Below are 22,994 nucleotides of genomic sequence, written 5' to 3'. Positions count from 1 at the left end.
ATTACTGCAATAAAGCAATTTCCAGGCTGGAGGGCTGGCACTAATTCAAGATAAAAGATTAAACCCACAGTTTTTCCTCCTGTAAAATGTACCAAATCGCCAAATAGGCAGGGCTCTGTTTGGAAGACCATGAACAAAACCTGTCCTTTTAAGGAGGACAAAAGTATTGGGTTGTAAATGTTGGTTAATGCAGATCACAGAGGAGAAAGTCCCTGTAGGAGAGGTATAAAAGCTTAGGCAAATGTTCCTATGGCAGAGGACTGACAGATGTTCCATATTCTGGCTTCCTAGGCGTGGGAACATGAGTAACTGTTGAGAAGTTTGATTCTGTTTATATGTTTTTCCCCTCTAGTTTAAACAGAGTCAAATGAAAGCAGGAGCTGCAAAGAGTGAACCTAGAGAACCGTGCCATGCTGGATAGAGTTACAAACTCCAAGCCTCAGTATCGAGTTCAGAGATGGCATGAGGATTGGCAACGGGCTGAAAAATACATGGCCAACGTTGCAAGATATCCTTGTGGGCGGTGTAAATCGCAGAGCCAGGAGGTAATCCTGAGCTTCTGTTTTTCCTTCCCGTTTATTTCTGGATGGGAAGTGCACACAGAGAGCATTTTGCTGTGCTTTTGGATTTATATCGGCTCTTAGAAATAGAAAATATTTAACTCATTTGTCAAATGAGTTAAATAGAAAATATTTAATTCATTAAAGCAGTGGCTTAACAGTTCCCTGAAAGAAACAGCTAAACACTGCAGCAACATCTATGGTGACCACATGGCATTTGGCCTTCATTGAGGGTTCCAAAACCTACACTGACAACTCTGCACAAAATTATCCATTTCTTATTTTCATTAGTAACAGAAATAAGATTAAAAACAACAACAAAAACCTACACAAAACAGCTATATGTGGTATTAGCAGGCTTTCCCAGAAATAGAAAATTGACAGTCTTTAACTTTCCATGACCAAACTCTCTGGCTTTGAGCCCACCAACTCACAGACTCCCAGATTTCCTTGCAAAACAGAGGGAAGCAGTGGTGGGCAGCACTACCCATCAGGCAGGGAACTGGCACCACCTCTGCCTTTATCCACCCCCTGCATCACCTTGAGCTCCAGGTGGTATGTGCTGATTTGTGAGACATGTTCTCTGTCGTGGGAGTATGACTCAGTGTACATGGGTGTGGTTCAGACCCTGTACACCCTACATTACCCTTTACCATTAGCCTGAGGACACTGAATTAAATCTTTTTGAAGCCTGCTCCTTCTAAACATATGTAAAAAGATTTTCAGAGAAGCAGCTCATCCAAATCTACCTGGGGCTTCCTGAGGACAGTAGGTGGTATTTCTTTTAGCCCAGGACTATCCTTTTGCCATAGGATTTGGTCCCAATTCTGGTTACAAATGATTTGCTCAGGAGAGGCAAGGCACTTGAAGGAAAAAACAATAAAAAATGTTTAGCATTGTAAACAAGGAACAGAACCTCTCACTAACTTCATTCTGAGACCGTTCTTGAATGCAGCTATATCTCTTACTAACACATCCCAAAACTATTCAGTGTGAGACAGAAAGCAAGTACAGGAAACTTCAACCCAAACAGTTAAGATTTGACAAAGAAATAAGAAATGATAAGAGAGACTTCTATCATAGAAAAATATTAAGCAGCTTTAATTATTGTGGAAGTATCACTACAAGCTGAAGAATTATATAAAAAAATAGTAATGTTATAAAGCCAGATGCTCCATAGTGAGAAAGTACTAAAATGATGGCACTAGTTATTTTTCCAGGGATTTATATTTTGACCATATTTTTATTTAGGCAAATTTTCATGAATGCATAAATAAATTCTTACAGAGAAGTAAACATAACCTGCAACCTTCCCCATGTCGACTGTGCTCCATAATCAATAGGTACTAGAACATCTGTAAGAAGTTATCACTAGTAAATCCTTTTACAAGACTCCACTTCAGAAATGGCTGAGCCATTGTGAAGAATCATGAAATCATCAAGGTTGGAAAAGACCACTAAGATCATCTAGTGCAATTGTCCACCTACCACCAATATTGCTCACTAAACCACGTCCCTCAGTGCCACATCCACATGGTTCTTGAACACCTCCAGGGATGGTGACTCCACCACCAACCTGGGCAGCCTGTTCTAATACCTCACCACTCTTTCTGACAAGAAATTCTTCCTAATATCCAACTTTAACCTTCCCTGGCACAACTTGAGGCCCTCTGCAAGCTTACTGAGGGTGCACTCAGTCCCCTTGTCCCGGTCATCAATAAAGATGTTGAAGAGGACAGGCCCCAGCACCGAGCCCTGGGGAACACCACTCATGACAGATCGCCAGCTGCATTTAACCCCATTCACCACCACTCTCTGGGCCCAGCCCTCCAGCCAGTAAGAACATTTGAAGGCTGATGGAAATATCTGCTGCAGATTTCTTCAGCTACACAGAGAAATCCAGTAAAGTTAGAACTGAGCATAGGATCACCGGAAGTACTTGGCAAGCTCTGCAACTGTGCTACTGGGTGATTTCTCTTTGCTTTCATGGTTCACCAGTCCAGGGTCAATCTTTAACAGATGACAAATCACGCTTCTCCTCATCAACCATTCTTCTCTCTCTCTGCTGCAATTTAAATACATAATGTAATAAATAAATAAATTTTAAATAAATGTATACATTTAAAGTAAATCATAGAGGTTTATGAAATGTTATTTTACATACATTTATACTGATTTCTCTCTTGTCTGGCAGAAGGAACCATTTAAAAAGAAAACACCTACACAAGACAGAAAAGGAGAAAATCAACTGAAAGAATAACGTGCGAAAAGTAAGATGATAGAAAAAGAATGAGATCATTCTGGTCATCAGATTGGAGAAAAATGTATTTGATGGATGGACCATTAGCTGGATAAGGAAGTGAGGATAAGGAATTAGCTGGATGGTGGTACACAGAGAGTTGTGATCAACGACTCAATGTCCAAGCGGAGACCAGTGATGAGTTGCATTCCTCAGGGATCGGTGCTGGGACCGGTGCTACTTAACATCTTTGTAGGCAACATGGACAGCGAGATTGAGCACATCCTCAGCAAGTTCGCAGACGACACCAAGCTGAGTGATGCAGTCGACGTGCTAGAGGGAAGCGATGCTACCCAGAGGGACCTGGACAGGCTTGAGAGGTAGGCTCATGCTAACCTCATGAAGTTCAGCGAGGCCAAGTGCAAGGTCCTGCATCAGGGCAGGTCAGGGCAATCCCAAGCACAGATACAGGTTGGGCAGAGAATGGCTTGAGAGTAGCCCTGAGGAGAAGGATTTGGGGATGTCAGTTGATGAAAGATGCAACATGAGCCAACTATGTGCACTTGCAGTGCATAAGGCCAACGTGGGTTGCATCGAGAGAAGCGTGACCAGCAGGTTGAGGGAGGTGATTCTGCCCCTCTACTCTGCTCTCATGAAACCCAACCTGGACTACTACGTCCAGATCCCAGGCCCCCAACACAAGAAGGACGTGGAGTTGTCGGAGTGAGTCCAGAGGAGGGCCACGAAGATGATCAGAGGACTGGAGCACCTCCCCTACAGGGACAGCCTAAGAGAGCTGGGGCTCTTCAGCCTGGAGAAGAGAAGAATCTGGGGGGACCTTATAGCGGCCTTCCAGAACCTGAAGGAGGCCTACAGGAAAGCTGGGGAGGGACTTTTAAAAAGGGCATGTAGCGACAGGACAAGGGGAAATGACTTCAAACTGGAAGAGGGTAGATTTAGACTAGATATTAGGAATAAATTCTGAGGGTGGTGACACACTGGAACACGTTGCCCAGCAAGGTTGTGGATGCTCCCTTCCTGGAAGCATTCAAGGCCAGGCTGGATGGGGCTTTGAGCAACCTGGTCTAGAGGGAGGTGTCCCTGCCTACAGCAGGGGGTTGGAACTAGATGACCTTAAAGGTCTCTTCCAACCCAAACCATTCTATGATTCTATGTCCACCACTGAAAGGAAAAGACCAACTAGAATAAGAGAGTTCCAGAAATAGCATTATTCCAATAGTCTTCTGTGAAAATTTATGAAGTAGCAAATGGCTCTTAATAAAAGCCTCTCTTGGGTAACTACAGCATTTTGAAACGTTGCTGTCCTCAGCCTTCTGCTTTGACCTTATTATGGAAGTCTCCCCTTTTCTGGCATAGTGGACCAGTAGAACAGGGGTTCATGAGTTGTTTTGGGGATTGCAAATCAACATACTTTACCTTAGCATTCTTTGATTTCTTGGTCTTGCAAGGGTGGTAACCTTTCATCTACACAGCTACATGCAGCAAAAATTGTAAGAGGAATTCCAGCATGAGCTGGGCTGCCTGGAGGAAGCAGGTAGGAGGAGCCATACAGTTTAGGATACTGTGGTATTAAGTATCCTGTAAGAGTGTAGATATTAAATGCACCATGTTTTCATTACAATGAAAAAAGCATAAAACAAGATGGTATAAAAGCCATTTCTTTTTATAATTACCAACAAAACTACATTGCATTTACAAAAGATGACAACGAAGGAGACTTACTGAGAAAAGGACCATCACTGAAGAACTGTAGCATTACTAATAAATTAATCTGAGTAAGATTAGGGCTTTTTTTTTCCTCCTGGTGATGGTTTTCATCTCAGTATGAAAAACTCCCCAGTGAAGACTCAGCTGGAAGATGATAAATACTTTAGAAGGAGGGTTTTGAAATGTCTTCAGAGGCTCAGTGAGCCTCTTCCTACACGGAACAGGGCTCAGTGGACCAACACTCTCCCAGCACAGCTACAGAGACCACTTCCTTCTTTACTCGTGATTTTATGCAATTTTTGTGTCAGTCATGGTGATTGCATTCCCAGAGAGAAAACACTAAAAATACACAAGATTTGTTTCTAGCTTCCCTTTTAATGGGATTTAGCAGCTTGAAAGAAAGACAAACAGAGCCACGTGACCCATAAGCTCTCTGTGTGTTACAGTCTACCACTTTTAGACCATCACTGATTCAGTGTTCAGGGCACAGAAACTCGTGTTCTCAAATGCATATTACTCACTTTTTTAATTCTTCAAAAGAAAATGTGTATTAAAATCACCAATCTCAGCATAGTCAAGCAAGGAAGCATCAGTTCTTTCAGATTAAGTACCAAATGGAACTAAGGGGGGGAAAGGATGCCAGTTCTTACTTTAAGTAGGATTTCATCTGTAATCATTTGGAGGCTGCCAACTTTTCAAACAGACATCCTGTTTGCCAATACTGTCGATAACTGTTTGCCTCCTGGAACTTGAGAATGCTTTTTAAGACATTTTCTCCTTTCTCATTTTTACTTCAGTTCAATTAATAATGTCCAAAGCACTGACGATGACAACCCATTTCCTGAAGCACAGAACCTCTGAAATACAAGACTATTGCACTGAACCTATGGTAGGAATAACAGCTATCACAGCCAGTGAATCTGCCATATAACAGGGAACTCCTGACTTCAGAAAATTCACAGCTTCCCATGGCAGGATCACGCTTTGAGAGAAAAGCTTCATCTCACCTGAGTGCCTAGGCCAAGAAGGAGAGAGGATCCCTGTTTCCCCATAACAATAGTGGGACTGGTCCCATGTGCTGTGGCAAGGTATTGAGTATGCCCAGACTCAGTGTAGGTGGGGTGACCCCACATCCAGCTGGTTAGGGCTCACCTCAAGCCACCAGCCATGATGGGAGAGTGCCAGGGCAGGCATGCTTATCCTTTATGGTGCTCACCTGTTCCAGCAGTCACATCAGGCAAGCACAAGCCAGCTGTTCCATCCAACTGCAGTTTGTTTCTAAGAGAAGGGTCAAGCACCCTTTAAGCGACAACCCACAAGACAGTAATTTAGTGAATCAAAGCTTCCCTCCGTAACAGAAGGAAGAGGCTGGCTTGGCTTCAACAGAAAATACTTTTTTTTCTTCTTTCATGTAAATGACCTATGCCTTTATGGCTATAGCCAAACATTCACGAAGTTCCATGCTTTGCATGGTTCCAGGTTGAATCATCAGGGCATTCTGTGAGGGGCTTGCTCTCCTTAGCAAGTTATATGGATTGAAGAAACTAAATTCTTTAGAAGCTTCAAATTGGAGGATAATAAGTTTGACTGCATGCAACTGCCTTATAATTAAGCAGGTATGTTACTCTCTTCAAATCCCTGGCTCCAAAGTTGAAACACTTTACTGCTGAAACACTGGCATGATTATAAGCCAAATACTTGAAACAAAACAGAACTAAAGTTCCACTATTAAAAAAAAAATGGTGTTGAGTTACCAGAAATGTTAAGCTGGGTGTCAAATTCTGCATCTGTTTTCACTACAGTAAATCCAGGCTAACAGCCTCTATTGCAATTAATGTGGATATAAAAACCTTACATTAAGAAGTCACATCAAAAGAAATTAAAAAAAAAATAATAGGAGAGAGAAATAGCTTTCCCCGTGTTAGTGAGCTGAACCAGTTCAATGAAGATGAATTTAAGATAAAGACAACAGCTGATGCAAGGAAGGAGTAAAGACACGTACTCCTTCAGTAAAGTGGAAAATGGTTACTCACTGCCTGGCAGTATTTAACACCAAAATAGCTCTTCTAAGGGTCAATAGAAACACATGGCACACAGCAAAAACTGTCACCACTCAATAATCCCAACCGGTTACTATGGAAAAACTATGAGTATGGACACAATCAGGGCTTGTCCAAGTTAGGAATGAGTAATCTAGTATTCACCACCACCACTCCTCTTTTATCTGGACAAACACCAAATACAAGTATAATCATTCTTTAAATTTATCACAATACAGAACAGGATATTAAATATTCCTAAACTATTAGTTTCTGTCCATTTGTTTGTTTGTTTTTCAAACACAGAGTTTTCGTGATTTCTGGAGAAAACCATTCACCTGGATTTCCAAGCCCTGGATTTAAGGAAAAATAATGAACTACGACCGTATTGCTTGTGGTTTCAAAAAATTAACCAAGCTTTCCAAAATTGTCATGATTGTATTATTGTATTAAAACTTGTGACACTGAAAGGCAAATTGTTAACCTGTTCCATGGCTTTGTAGGTACAGAACAGGTAGTGTTCATGTTTTCCGGTCTGTTCTTATGAAGCTAAGAAATCTTCTTTGGAAGGGTTTTCACTTGATGCCCCAGCAGGAATTGGAAATACAGAAAGAAAGAAAAACAGAAGGAAGGAAACATCACCAATGTAGTAATAAAACTGTAACGATAAGGATCTTAGTTCCTTCCCAGCGCAGATGTTTGACTCTCATGGCCAACCTCGCTGAAGTCAGCCTAATTGCCCTACGTTTTAAATGTGGCAGTTTGTTTAGCAGGGACACAGTACATGCACGTGTACATGCACTAACACAATTTAACTTGGATGTATTTAAAAACTTCAGCTGCAAAAAGGAAGTGTAAAGAAAACAGCACAGTCATGCAGCAACAGCCAGAGCTTTCTAGGATAGAGAACAGCATGGTAATTTGTTAACACCTGCAGTTTATGCTGTTGATTTGGCCCTTCAGCATTAAAACATGCTTATCCCTCCATGAAGCACAATATGAAGGAGGGAAATGTTATCTCTATCACTGATAAGAGGAACTCCAGCATAAGGGCTGTCATATTAATCTGAGGGTCACATATGCACCTGACTCCCGACTCTCCATTCACACCTGCTTCCTGAAGGTCAGTTTACATTTCAGAACAAGCCAGCTCCAAGCAAGGAGCTCTGCTATACAATTCAAATGCTACTCTTAACTAGGAAGCAAAATCAACTGTCCCCAGCCACTTGATTCCGCGAATTCAGGCACATTCACTTAAATCTGTAGGGAGGCAGCCATGGAGTTCAAGGCCCACGTTCACAAGTCAGTGAGAGTTTGGTGCTCAAAATACCATCCGTGGACGCCACTTCCTTGCCAACAAGAGGTCCAATTATTCTTTTGCTTTTCTGCAGATGAAAATCTAGAGTATGAGCAAACATATGAACCACAATGTGGGGAAGCACTAGAGATTGTTGGGCTACAGGAAGACACTACGTAATTTGTCATCCTGAAGCATTGTTACAGCTCTCCAAATTACAAGCCGACTTCTACTGGGACATTGCGTATGGTATCTATAAAACCATACAGCTTTTATTCCCACTGCAGCATTTTCTTTCCCACAAGCAGAGGAGGCTGCTCTTGCAGAGCAAGGCTGAGCACATTAACGGGGTGGCACACGGTCGCGTTCATGGTTGCGCGCACAGTGCAACAGGCAGGAGCAGAGCTGTGCTAGGTGCAGGTGATGCAGCACGTGGTGACGGCGGCAGATTTGAGCCTCAGCCCCATAGGGCAGGGCAGAAGCAGAAAACTGGGCAAAAAGACCAGGCATCGGGAGAAAGAATGTTGCCAGGCTGGGAAGGAAGCAGCCTACAGGAAGGAAGATGGAGGTGCTGCAACTGCTCTGCTACTGTGTCAGAGGCACAGGCAATGACAAAACTTCCATGCCTACTGTTGTTTCAGCCCTCATGCATCATTTTAACCACAGCAGCCAAAGAAAAGTTAAATGAGGAAGGAAAGCGAGGATGGAACGTCCTGGTCACCTCCACATCCGGCATCATCCTCCGTTTCCTTACTAGCCAAATATAACTCAGATTTGTTTCACTGTGGTATTTTCTTTTGAATCAGCAGATTCTTCATTGTTCAGTCAAAACAAATCATGCCAAATCCGTAGGAAAACATTGAAGCTCAAGAGACAGGGTTACTGCCATTATACATGTATGTAGAAGCAATGTATTACATTACCATGTCCTGGCAATTCACCTGTCTGAAAAAGGAGGAATATTACAAGGTAGTAATCGTTTTTTATAAAAATATATTTAAATAATGTTGACATTTTTCTTCAACCTACAGAAGTTTGAGATGTTGGTAAAGGAAGAAAAATCTTCTTCACCTTCTTCGGTAAAAACAGAGATGGAGCCTGTGCAGTAAATCACAGATACTGTTCTGTAGTGTTTTCTTGTAACTTTTGAGCCCTTTAAGAATCTGATTAAAAAGAACCGCAAAACAGACACGAAAGATGAAAAAGATTTTTGTTCTTTCTTATCTATTTCAGTGATGCCCATAACCTGCATCAAATTAATCTTTCATTCTGCATCAACCAGCAAATTTTGAGTTGCATTTCAATTTTAAAACTCAGTTTTCTTCATGAATTAAATATGGCACCTAGTAACATAATCACTGCAGCAAGGCTGGAATTTTCGTTTCAGTAATACATTGATTAAACTCTGCCCCCAAGAGTTTCAGTTTTCCATATGACAAAGATTGCTTTGATTATCACATAACCGCATTATCTATGTATTAGGGTTTAAGCGCAGAGGCATGATCTGGAAAGCATTTGGAATTGTGCCTGTCATATATAATCTATACGCATATGCACAAATTAAAGCCCATTGAGCTGAATTCCCCGGTGCCTTTCTGGAGCTCAGCTGGCATAGCTGCACTGAAAATTGGTGCCATTATGAGGAGACAGACAATCGCTCCTGGCCCCCACCTCCTCCTCCCTAGAGCTGTCCTTCGTGGCTCTGCTTGCTGCATCCTTTGTGCGCTGCCAGCTTTGTTGCGGGGGCTGTGGCCTTTGATTTGATCCCGCTGCTGTGTCAGAAACAGAACCTGGGATTTGCTGAACAGCATGTTACTGATAATTACTTTAATTTCACGTCTCCATCTCTGCCAGGCTTCTCATGCACTGCAATGCCGGCTGGCTGCACAGCACAAGCTTCATTTCACGTCTAGACTCCTCACCATGAGACTTAGCCCAAACCAGAACACATACAAGTAGCTAACAGTGCAAAAAAGTGGGTCTTCACCACACATAGCTCCATTCCCAGGAACAATGGGAACTGAATTTGGGGCCAGCTGCTGGGGACAGGTATGTAGCGAACTGCATGCAGCTGTAGCTGGGACACACCTGTGAAAACCCACTGCGAAAGGCAAGCAAAAAGGGCATAACCCTCAGGAAATACTGGTTACCCACTAGCCAGAGTCTCTGCAGCTTTACTAGCTTACATCTTTTGCAACGGCTTGATCTCCATTTTGCTAAGCATGTTCATACAGTCTTGAAAGCAAGCTTCTTGTGTGAAATTGAAGTTCAAAATAGTTCATCTTTGCTGCTGTCTTAACGTGAATTAGTTAACTTTGGATAACTGATTTAAGATAAAGCTCAGACCTCTCATGGTGTTTTGCAGTACTGTTACATTGCACTTCTGGAAGATATTAGCAGCTGAAATATTTTGTTACCACAGCTACATCCTAGGCTGGACAAAGCATGATCAATAGATTAATCTAACAACATGAGAAGATGCATGAGTTGGCAGATAGAAGCGGCCCAGACCATGTAACTGGTTCACATTCATTGTTAGTGCAGATACACCTGAAGTCAGCTCCCTGTCCCTCTGATTATGTTGGAACATCAGCCAAAGCGAGCCTCACCTCAACGGTGTGAAATAAAAACCAGTATTTGCAAACCCCTGAAGACATCAGCTAAAAAAAAAGTATAAAACATAGATGATATTATAACGCTAGTAATGAAAACCTGCAAAAGGTTGTAAATCTTCAGATATGGGTTAAAAAAAAAAAAAAAAAAAAAGATTCATATCAAACTTTGCTGAACATCAAGCAATATTCCAGCAAATGGGTCCTAGTGAATAGAGCTCGCCTAGACTTGAACCAAGAATGCTTAATGCAACTCATTTCAGACTTTGATTTTCTGAGCTGTTGGCAAGAGCCTATTTCCTCTGCGTTGAGTGCAGCTAGTAACAGCTGTAAGATGCGTGCTGGCTGCCTGACAGGGCACAACACTTTTATCCTCTGACCTTTCTGAGAAAAGGACCAAGGCTGGTATAGATGCACACTTGCACATTTTTTCCATTGTATAACATATTAGCCCAAAGCAACTAATTATTACACTGTAAACATGACTTTATGTTCATCGTTTCTCAGAATGATAAGTATCTTCTGCTCCTGAGTTTGTAAATACATACCCTTTTAAAAAATCCTCCTTGTAACTGTGTCTTCTAAGAAGTTTTAATTTGCATGCTGTTACCTCCAATATTAGAATGAGACGCATTTGGTCTGCATATCCTGTGCAACGAACACTCTCACCACAGTATACTTGGCTTACATGCCAAACCATATGGAAGTTAAAGGAAAAAGCAATCTGGAAGTTTAAAATCAGGTGCTCAAATAAAAGATACTGTTTCAAAGCACCCTGTGCTGTCAGACTGAAAGCAAAACAATATCAAACTCGCTTTTGTCAGCAGGCTAAATATGGTTCTGCTTCTTAATTAGATAACCAAATTTGAACTGAAATGTTTGCCTCTGTTTTCAAAACATTGCTTATCTGACCACACTTTTAAACATAAGAAGCTCAAGCCACAAAAATTGAAGGGCAGGAAATTACCTTGGGTTAAAGCAGGCAAAGTTGACTTTACCATCTCTTCCGGTACAGAGCTCCCCTTGGCTGCAGGGTCGGGGCCCTGGAGGGGAAGAGGCAGTTGCAGGGGGACCAGAGACCTTCACAGTTCCTTTACTTCTTTTCTGCACGCTCCTGGAGCTAGGTTGCCATCTGGCATGGGCTTGCAGCAGCTGCACAAAATAAACTCGAGCAAACATATGGGGACAGGTGTGACTACCAATTAGAGGGAGAAGTACTGCATTTCAGTTTACCTAACAAAAGCTTACGGGGAGTCTGCACCTCTGAGCACACGTCATGTCCCACCTTTCAGCTTTATTCTTCGACCTTAGTGGTCGGGAGGAGGCTTCAGCAACTTCACTACTCCCAGGCACTAAACCTGCATTAAACCTTGAAGATGAAACTTTTTCCCTTAAACCACGCACTGTCTGGTCAACGTAAACATAATAAGCAGTAAAAAGCTTTGGATTTTTCATCTTTACTTCAATTTACTGAATTTTAAAAGACAGCTCACTGTCCTCTCAAAGAAGCATTCTGTTTAACTTGAATTAATAAATAACTTGACTCAATTACGCAAATGGAGAAATAAATTTATTTGCACAGAAGAACGCAACAAACAGCTTACAATTCTGGAAACGTATTTTAATCTGCTTAGAGGGACTGGGAAGTTACTAAGTATAGCCATATTGTTTACAGAGGTGACTGAGATCGTTGCTGAATGCCATGTGTCTCTTGAAACACACATTGAGCAAATCTCATAAATAGAAGAGGAAATGACAGTTTTCTCTTTACACAACAGAAATACATTCCTTCTAGATTCCAGATGAGGAACTTGTGTTCCAGGGAAGTGGAATGCCTGCTTCATTTAAAGCCCTGCTACTTGTGACTCACTTGTATAGAATGACCCTGTTAATTTGATTGTGGCCAACGTGTGAAGCGCTAGGAAGTGGTTTTCAAATCCACGGTTTCTGCAAGGCTAAACAATTCAACTTAGCTGAGTTCACGAGAACGAAAAGCCCAAATACCAGAATGAGCTCATTCAGAAGTCTGCAAAGGGCTGCTTAGGTTGTAGAGAATGGGACAAAAAAGTTGGAGAAAGCTGCCCCTTGTGCATGGTTTTGTGTTTGGACAGGGCTGCCAAATCTCTTCCTTCTACCTCCCACCCTACTGCTGTTGTGGTTAACCAAACATAGCCGCACGCATGCAGTGACTTTGAGATACCCTGTTCTCAGGCCTCAGTCCTTTCCTATCATCTGCTTCCATGCAGGAGGAGCGAAAATGACAGAGCATCATGCAGAATCTGGCTCTATGGCAACTGGAGTTTTCCTCCTCCAGAGGAATTCCCTTCTGGTTACTTGCAAGCACAACCCAATCCCCTGCATCAACTGCAAAAATGCAATCTGATGGTTTCGAGAAAAAGCTGGTAATGAGACACAGAACCTGGAACCTCTCTGCAGCTCCCTCCTCAGATGCACAGGCCCTGCCTCCAGACATAACCGGCTGGGTCTGCAAGATCTCCAAGCAGGTTTTAATCAAGGTCCAGACAGAAATGAAGACCTGTATGCACCACAAGATTCGCTGAGTGCAGTCCAATCAAGTTAAGAAACAGGCGAGGGCTTTGCCAGAACCAATGGGTGGGAGAACGCATGCTAAAAGTGAGTCACTTAGCAAAGATCATAAAGCGTACAACAGGAGCACACAAGGCTGGTGTACTGTGCTTCCAAAGGAGTGCATTACTCTAGAGCCTAGAACAACCAAGTCCGTAGTTAGAAAAAAAGTACCTCTTAAGACTCATGCCAAACCAACAGAAATGCCACTTACATTCTTACTAGCAACATCCAAATAACCGATCACATTTCATCACGAAGAAACATGTTGCTATCGCCCGAGGCAAGCGCACAATCTACTAACGAACCAAATGGGAACAAATGAGATATGAAGTCTGAACTCGACAAACAACATTCCAGTTGCTGCCATATTATTTTTGGTGAGACATGTTTTAGGAAGGCAGATTCTTCTATGGAATTTGTTACTTTTTGTAAAATGAATCTAACTGTAGCACACTGCAACCCAGAACATAGGCAGGTATGCATACTCACACCCAGGTGTCCTTGCAAGCACTGGCAGCCACGATATTTTGAGAAGTACCACTGGCAGAAATCAAATGAAGCAATTTCAGGTGCATGTTAACACAAGGCTCATGAGTCTTGCTTTGAAAGAGTATGTTGAATAAAACATGGAACTTACTCTTAGCCCAGGTAGAAAGTCACCTGTTCTACATTTTGTGATCAATATGAGTAGTGAAGTACGCTTGCATTTTCTTTACCAACTCACAGACAGAATCAGATAAAACAACTTAAATTGCTCCTACAGTAAAGGCAGCCAGTATTCATAGCTACAATAACATTATTCCTCTGTTTTCTAAAAGCAGCGAAAAAATATCCTCAGCTTCTCAGAGTGTGGTGAATTAAACTGCTAAGGGATTACAGGCTAGCAGCATTTCTAGGACTGTATTCATTACACGTACCTCTGTTGCCTCCAGAAGGTCCCTGAGCAACTCTTCCATCTCCTTCCTGCCTATGTTGAGTGCTCAGTGTTTTTCTTCCTACTTGTCATATTTATTTCTCTTAACAGTATTGTCTCCTGTCTGAAGATAAGTTAATTACAGGGTTGCCATGTAAAATTTCAAGAACAGATGAGTTAAGGATCCTATAAGCTGTCCATCAAAACCAGGTTTTTGCTCTGTAGACATCTGCAGAAACGCCCAGAGCAACGATTGTCTCTCATTTCCCATCTAATGACCAAACCACTGCAGTTCTACACACTGATGCCTAAAACATTCCCTAAAATATTTGCATTGATTGGGTATAGCTTTTAAATCTAATACATCCAAGCTGCAGGCACTGTGGGGCAGGGCTCCCCTATTTTCCTGCTCATTTCTCTTTCAGTTTAAAGATCTCTAAAATCATAAAAGATTGTCAGCTGTTCAACACTCAGTTGCAAAATGCCAGGAACACTTGAAGCTTCCAATACCAGCATTTATACACAGTGCTGCTCCTTCATCCATCTGGAGCAGAAGAGAGGGGGTTACACCCCAACACAGCACCGTTCGTGCCTCCCACCAGCTCTTCCCCCTCCCTCCACTCAGCACACAAGCAAAAAGGACCCACGCTGGCAGAGACACTTTCTGGGGCTGCAGCCCTCCCCTGCAGTACATCTTGATCATACAACATGATATTGCTGAGGAAAGACATATGACCCAAATAGGTGTGCCTTCGCAGTGCAAGCCAGTGCCTGCAGCTTCCCACACTGCACGAGATGAAAATAATAAAGGCTACAGAAAGCTTGCTAATTTCCCATGGTACTCCCATGGTATGGGGCTGATGCAACTCCCATTTCTCGTTAGCCTAAAAAATAGAGGTGATTATTTCCAAACTAAAATACTTGTGAAGAATTCGTTAATCACTGTTAAAAAATGAAATGCCCAAGGAGAGGGGATCTGCCTGCTTGGCCACGCTGAACAGGAGCTGAAGGTACCAGTGCTGCGAGCCCTCCACAGCCCCTGCTGGCTGATGTGACTCCGTGGCACTCCAGGTGCCGTTCACTTCCATGCACCCAGCGGGAGACAGGGTCTTTCTCTGTCTGCTCACCTCAAGAAGACAAGAATTATTTGTACAATTGCTGGAGATGCAGTGACAAACAAGCACGGAAGATAGCAAACAGAAGTCATGCCCTTGTAAAGCCCGCTCACAAAGCAGAAGAGAGACTTTGTTTTCCTAGCTCAGGCTTGCTTTCATAGAATCATAGAATCATAGAATGGCCTGGGTTGAAAAGGACCTCAAGGATCATCGAGTCTCAACCCCTCTGCTAAGTGCAGGGTCGCCAACCACTAGACCAGGCTGCCCAGAGCCACGTCCAGTCTGGCCTTGAAAGCCTCCAGGGAGGTGCTTTCTGCTTGCTTATCTTCCTTCAGATGAAACAAACTACATCCAGCTCTTGAAATTCTCAGTATCTCGATGCGAGGAACGCAGGTTCCGTTTGCAAATACATCGCCCCGAGGCTCATTAAATGGCGTTTAACAGTGACCCCTGGTGTTGTTCGGCAGCACCTTTGCTTTCTGTTGGAGGATAATTCTACAGCTTATCAAAAATAAAAACAATAATTAAAAAAAACAACCCACCAGCAAAATCTTCTATTGGCACATAACAAGGATATCTAAACGAGATCTAGATGACAGATTTGTTGATGACATTTTATTTTAACAATGACTCACTATACAATTTTTTTTTTTCCCCAGTCAGGCCTATTGCTACAAATGTGACTAATACTTGATCTTACTATTAATATTTTTACATCATTTATATAGTGTAACATTTCATGGCATAGTGATCGACAGTACAACATTTGTGGATAGCTCTTTCTGATGAGAACCATTTAGGATGACCAAAAAGGGAGAGTCTGAGCTGTATCTAAAGTGTGGAGTAGGAGAGTAAAAAACAAGGGGAGAGGAATCTGGAAAGTAAGTAGAAGAGAAAGTCCAGATCCTAGGCATAATGGCTGCATAAGTAAACATACTTACATATCAAAATGAAGCTTGAGAAGATCATCAGCTCTACAAATTTTTTGTTACATGTGAGAATACCTGGGCCTACAGGAAAGCAGGGGAGGGACTTTTTAAAAGGACATGTAGTGACAGGACAAGGGGAACTGGCTTTAAACTGGAAGAGGGTAGATTTAGACTAGATCTGAGGAAGAAATTCTTTGCTGTGAAGGTGGTGAGACACTGGAATTTGCCCAGTGTGAGGTTGTGGATGCCCCCTCCCTGGAAGCATTCAAGGGCAGGCTGGATGGGGCTGTGGGCAACCTGGTCTAGAGGGAGGTGTCCCTGCCTACAGCAGGGGGTTGGAACTAGATGATCTTAAAGGTCCCTTCCAACCCAAACCATTCTATGATTCTATGATGATTCTATGAAACATTAAATACAATGGGTACAGTTCTCCAAACACTACAACTCCCATTGCAAATCCAGATTAATCCATGTGTAGCCATAACCTCATGTAAAGTATCTGGCTTGACTTGAACTTAATGAGGACTGTCATTAGCAAACCACAAATAAAGAAAGAATGAACAAATAAAAGCACAGCAAAAGAAGTGGCTTATTAAGAGTCTGAACTCGTAAAGGGTGCAGCACTGCAGTCGGTACTGACACCAGGGCAAGCAGAGGAAGACATGCTTCACAGGCACAAATGCTTGAATTTGTGTTGCCTTCGCCAGCTCAGCTTGAGTTCACTGTGCTGAGCTTGAGTATACATTTTGCTATTCCATGCATTAAAAATATGTAATTCTTAATCTTACTAATAATCTTAATTTGAAACGGATACAAGATCATCAATATGTTAAAAGCCTACACAGTCCCTGCAAACAAAGGGTGAAACTTCTAAAAATGCTGTTTTAAAAAGTGCAAAAAAATGGACAAACCAACAATCCAAGCTAAAGATAGCTAGTTGGGGAAAGGGAAGCAATTTTATCCCTGCAGCAATGGTCTTGGCCCATTAGCTTCAATAGGAACAGAATTTAATTACTGGTTCTTGCTTTCTCATAAGATCATTCCATTTGTAGCTTTAACAGAGCATTTTTTCTTTTTTTTTTTTCCAGTTATTATTCTTTCCCCAGAAGCACTCCATAAGTTTTCTCACTGCTGATGGTGCCATCAATCAGGTTCCCAAGTTTCTCTCTATGTTCCAAAGGCAAGCTTAGTCAATACATTTAAAAACCATTTGGATGTGGTGCTCGGGGACATGATTTAGTGGTGGGTTGTTAGAGTAGTACGGTTAGGTTGTGGTTGGACTTGATGATCTCGAAAGTCCTTTCCAACCTGAGCAATTCTATGATTCTATGATTCTGTGAATATGGATAAATAACACACTCACAGTTTTTCTTAGATAAGAACACCAAAGTTCATTCTTTCACTTTCATACAGATTTTTTTTTTAAATAGACCAATTCTACTATGTATTTTACTTTGACAATGACATAGCAATTTGGATCAATAGAAAACAATGCTATTAAATATGTTTTTTAAATCACTACCTAATAAACATCTTCACACATTTATTTGACCTACTTGTGGAAAATAAGCTACAAATGTCATCCTTCTTGAAAGACTGGGTGAGAGAGAGAACGCAATAATGGTTATAAGAAAGGAAAGTGTTTTAACTCTGCAGACAACTACTGAAAGCTCAAAACACCTCTTCATCTCCCCATTCATTTTTCACTTAGACTAAGGATCAACTGTTAAGTTTTCAGCTTTTCCAAACACAGAAGAAATTCTCTTTCTCACACACACAAGATCAATCAGACGATTGGAGACAAAAATTGCACGGTAATTGGGAATGACTTTAACACTAGAGGGCAGGAGAGCATCCTTTAAATCAAAGCTTTGCAGTTCCAGCAGTTAACCTTCACCTGCAGAACTCCTCATTGGTCTGATAACAAAATGGAAATATTTCTATTCTTATGGACGACTTACATCTAGTAAAAGTATCACGATTTCTATTCCTATTTGCTAGCGCAAGCAAAGCAGCGCCGGTTGGAGCTGAATAAAATGAACAATGAAATCTCCTTTTGCTACAACTTGCTGTTTTTAAACATAAACTAGCACTCCTCCAGCCACCTATGCAACTTATGTAATCGCTACTGGCAGATTTAGTTACTGTTTAGTTAGGCTTCTCCTCCTGACAAGGATTTTTATATATTGTTCAATATATTGTAGCCAACTGTGAAGAGTTCCTTAGATTCACTGAACTTCCTCCCTCATGCAGAGGACCATCAGGTTCTTCTCTCACTACTGATCTCCTTGACACAGATGGTCAGGACTGACATGTATCAAGGACTGACGGCCTCTCCTGGCTCACAAGCATCTCTGTCTGCTGTACAATAAAGATGTGATCTAACTCAGCCTCGGTGAGAAGCTGCATCTTTGACAGAAGGTCAGAATACTCACTCATTTATAAGATGCAGAGACACACCTATTTGTCGCATCAGAGCATCTTTAAATCTGCAAATTGGCACTAAGGCAAAGAAGCAAAAAACAGTTTGGAACTTCAGGTTAATGTCTGCAGTGGTCAGTGCTGTCTTAACGCAGCAGTCAGCAGAGCCCCCAGTGAATGAGGCACAGGCTCAGCAGTCAGTCTGGAGAAAAAGCACACTCAGTTCTCACTCTTACTCAGGCATTGAGGGATGCCATATGAAGAGGGGATTCACCTTGTGAGCACAGATGTGCCCAAATGCAAATGTGATTATGCAAAACACCCAGAGCACCTGCAAGTCCAGTTATTGTGATGTCTCTAATGCTTAGATAACATGTGAGATTTTAATCTGCTGCTCGTGGGAACATTTTTTGGTTGGTATTTTTTTTACCAAAACTTTTCACTGAACAGCGAAGTGCTTCTCTGACGTACGTGCTGATGGATGAAAGGACCACAAAGTGGATAAAGACCACAGAGTGATTAAAGCAGCTCTATGAGTAAAAAAATAACATTCAGAGGGTAACGATGATCAAACTGATAAAGATGGGAGAAAAATGATTCCAAAGATGCCACAAAATTGCTTTTCAAGGAAGGCAAAAGTTGAAGTATTTATACTTACATTAGTCCATTGTAGATGTTTTCTATTTCGCATGCATTGCACCTCACTTAGCCATTGATTCAATTTCTTTGTGGAACCAAAGGATACAAGTGGCAAGGTATAACATCTTCCTGTAAGCAGGTTGCATCTCTCTGAGACAGTGACCTGAGAAAACTAAAAGTTGTTTTCTGTATACAGTTGTTTCAAATGTTGCATCTTCACAATAGAACAGTCAAAATCCTTATTTCTTCAAAAAGAAACACCAACAAACTGGATTTCATGTTAGCTAACCAGAAAGTGTGCCATGGATTTTCTTGTCCATGCTGGTGCTACCTGCAGTGGAGAGCAATCCTCATCACAGCCAGGGGAGATGAGTACCAAGTGTGCAGCTGCTCCAGCTGCATTCCCTGCAATATGTGCTCAGTCTCATAGTCGAGAGATCAAGTTTTCATATTACTCACTATTTTCGTGTCCCAGAATCTAGAAAGCAAATTTTCTAATTTAAACAGGCAGACACAGTCCTGTAACACACAATGACATGCACATTTCAAGTAAACAACAGTTTTTTACTTAAGTGTTTCCATTCAGAACCATGCCCCAAGCCTCAAAGTTCTTAAAATATCACACCATGAACATGTTACATTACTCATGATTCACAAGCAGGGTCTGCTTCCTTCCTTCTTTCTGCATCCAGTTATATGACTGTTTTTTGCTCCTGTACCTGTACTGTATTGAATAGTAAGAGCTACCATTATGACATGCAAAACAATTGTGGATTTTTTTTTTCCTGTTTGTTTCAGAGCTGCAGCTCTGAGTGTGAAAACGTACACGCAGAATCTTCCAGTTCTGGGTAATGGGGGGGTAGAGGTAGTCTCTGTTTTGAAAAGGTCAGGCTGCTGAGTCCCACTGCAGGGAGGACTCCACAGACTCCTCTGGGAGCCAGGATACCTCCTAGCCTGTGTACAGACACTCCTTAAACACAGACACCTAGTGCCAGTGTAGGGGCTACTGCGGATTCATTTGGCCTCCTGAACCAAGGCCAATGGCATAATCCAGACTGGTGGCAAAGGAAGCCAGGAGCATTTCAGCTGCCTCTACTTTTTCTGGATTTTTGCCTCTGCTTCTGTAGCCCCTAAGGAGCCATATTACTTTGCATACTAGCTAACATAACCAATTAATGTACTTCTCAGAAGAAATTTGAGGGACACAGAATTCAAAATAAGATCTAAAAGAAGCAGAAATTATCTTCTAGAAGTAAGTCTTACTTCTATGCTACAGCTTCTTTAAACTCTACATACGGAGGAGCCTATCCGTAGACAGTAGTAGAGCTTTGTAATAAATGTTGCCTTTTACAGTGCAAATTTTTTTTGCAGGGTTAAAATTTAACATGACAGCTTTATATTTTGAGTAGCAAGAAGAAGTGAAAGAACATTGTATTTTCTTTATTGACTTAAAACAAGTCTGTAGGCTTTTGAGCAAGAAAGATTAAAGATTCTTAAGTGTATCTCTGGCACCTCTGGTAACCAGACTGGACCACAACTGTATGTGTGAAAGAGAAGTCAGTCTGAAAGAGGACACCTTCTAAAATTAAACTCTTGGAAAAACTGAAGCCAAATGTGATTTTGGTTATTTATGATGCCAGCCACAGGACTCAATGGAATCACTTTGCACTCACCATTCCTGCAACAAATCAAAACCTGCTGCAGAGAACAAATCTAAACACCAAGATTCTTTATTTTAGGAAAAAAAAAAATAGGTTTACATAATTCAGATAGCAAGCAGCAGCAGACCCAACAAAGACTAATTTCCTAGGGACGGAGTCATGCATCCCCCCAAGCTATTTGCCAAGCCCTGGATTCAAAATTAGGGCAGTAAAAGGTCACTCACATACAGCAGAATCACACAAGATGGCTGGGATTAGCATGGCCCTCTGGGTCCCTCTGGTCCAACCCCTCTCCAGCAGGGCCACCCAGAGCCAGGTGCCCAGGCCCATGGCGAGGTGGCTTTTGGAGACCTCCAGAGAGGAGACTCCACAGCCTCTGGGCAGCCTGTGCCAGTGCGTGGTGAAGCAACTGCTCTCCCCCTTCTATTTGGCTTCTTGGCGCTTGGTGCCATTCATCTCCTTGGACTCAACATGGAGCACCAGTACGTGAAGGGAATCCTTGTGCCTGGCCCTCGCTTGCCCATGCATTGTGAGGGGGAATGGATTGGAACATTAAGGCACCCCCTCACTGCATCTGCCTCCTGCTTCTCATCCCAGTGCCAGGGAACAGTTAGTCAATCATCTCTTGACAGCCTAGTACATCTGTACCCAGACTGTGGCCCAAGGGAGGCAGTAGGAATTTGTGAGTCCAACAAGTTCTGGGGTTCACACAACTGGTGGTAAATACCAGAATACTTTGCCATCCAAAGGGGCTGGTATGGGAAAGTACCTGTCAAAAGTCAATTACCTTGGACCCTATAAGTAGCGATTCTAAGGGAGATCCTTTGAGCTCTGGTGGATCACAACAGGCTGTGACCAGCATCTCCCTGGGGCTGGGACACCTCCCATGTACTACCAAATCCAAAAAGCTCTCTACAGGTAGAGGCCAGGGCAAAGTCATCTCACTTGAGTCAGCCTCAGTCACCACCCACTGAGGAATGCCAACATATTGTGACCATTGTTCTGAACTCGACTAGAGAGGAATGTTAAGTATAGGCTAGCTTACTCTTCTTCCATCCACCTCTCTACTCATATATGTTCTTTAATGATATACATTTGTTTCACAAGCGTGGATGTTGAGATATTTTATTGGATCCACATACCTCTGGTTATCTATGTGTATTCATGTGAGTATCTGTTTCACATCTGTACATTGATTTAGGATATCCTGCTAGTAAGTTAGTGTGAATCTTGTCATCCATGAAACTGTAATCAAGTCACTGTTTAATTGTTACGTATTTCAATAAATAACCTTATTAATCTCTAAATTAGTTAATGATTAAGTGTTGACAAAATTCAATCCTTTGATCTATCTCATATTGACAACAAATCTTAAATCACTGCTAAACATAACTGGGTGAAACGTATTTGCCATTTCCTGTAACGACACAGTACTCTGTCACCCACACAGCACAGAAGTGCTTCCTGATGTTCACATGGAAATTTTCCTCTTATCTGCATAAAACAGCTGAGTCGGAACTGTCCCTGAAACCATTCCAGAAAAACCATCTGCTGATGGAGCATTTGAGAAACCCCCCTCACCACAACACAGTCCTCTATTCCAAAGCCCTAACATACCACCTCACTTCAGTTACAACACCCAAGCTGGAAAAAAGATTATTTTTCCAATATATGAGAAAACTTTTTCAAATAAAAACCCAAAGTGAACACGCACGCTTTAGCTGGAACCAGTTTACATGAACAAACATGAAGCTGATTCAGGAAAAATAAATAAATAAAAGCATCAGCAGGAAGCTGTGTGCTAGTATGAGAATACTGTACCTAAAGATATTTTTAGGACGAAAGAAAAAGAAAAGCAAGATAGTTCTCAGTGCAGATAAAATTTAGAAAGTTCAAAAGTGAGAAAGTTAAAACGACTGTGCAGCCCTCCCCTTCCTCTCAAGATTTAAGATACTAGAACGCAAATTTGTAAAGCATTTTTTAAGTGACTCTCCCTGCCTTCACATCTCTGAGTACTACTAGCAAAGCAGCATGTATATCAACGCCACTTAACCGTCAGAATAGTTTAGTACGTCATGGTTTCCATTGGGACAGTTGATTTTTCCTTCGTGCTGTCATGCTTTGGCTTGTGGAGAAAAACAATGTTGAGAACACACCAATGTTTCAGTTGTTGCTGAGCAGGGCTGTACAAAGCCAAGGACATTTTGTTTTTTCAGCTTCTCGTGCTGCCCTGCCAGCAAGAAGGCTGGGGG

The 22,994-nt window shown here is 42.0% G+C and overlaps 1 protein-coding gene across 3 annotated transcripts in view; it reads right to left on the bottom strand.

Annotated features, from left to right (window-relative positions):
- The window catches only part of RASA3 (RAS p21 protein activator 3), a 177,219-nt gene that overhangs the window by 153,173 nt on the left and 1,052 nt on the right, over positions 1–22,994 (bottom strand). The window contains exon 2 of one of the 3 annotated variants that reach the window (XM_021414541.1): positions 19,101–19,253. The exons of 1 other annotated variant lie outside the window; for it this stretch is intronic. The gene's annotated coding sequence lies outside the window, so the exon portion shown is untranslated. The remainder of the gene's footprint in view (positions 1–19,100; positions 19,254–22,994) is intronic. One more of the 3 variants, XM_021414548.1, reaches the window with a different exon arrangement.

This window comes from Numida meleagris, chromosome 1 (assembly GCF_002078875.1).
Source record: "Numida meleagris isolate 19003 breed g44 Domestic line chromosome 1, NumMel1.0, whole genome shotgun sequence".
NCBI classification, from domain to species: domain Eukaryota; kingdom Metazoa; phylum Chordata; class Aves; order Galliformes; family Numididae; genus Numida; species Numida meleagris.
The sequence above is the reverse complement of the archived record's forward strand: the minus strand, read 5'-3'. Positions and strand labels throughout refer to the sequence as shown.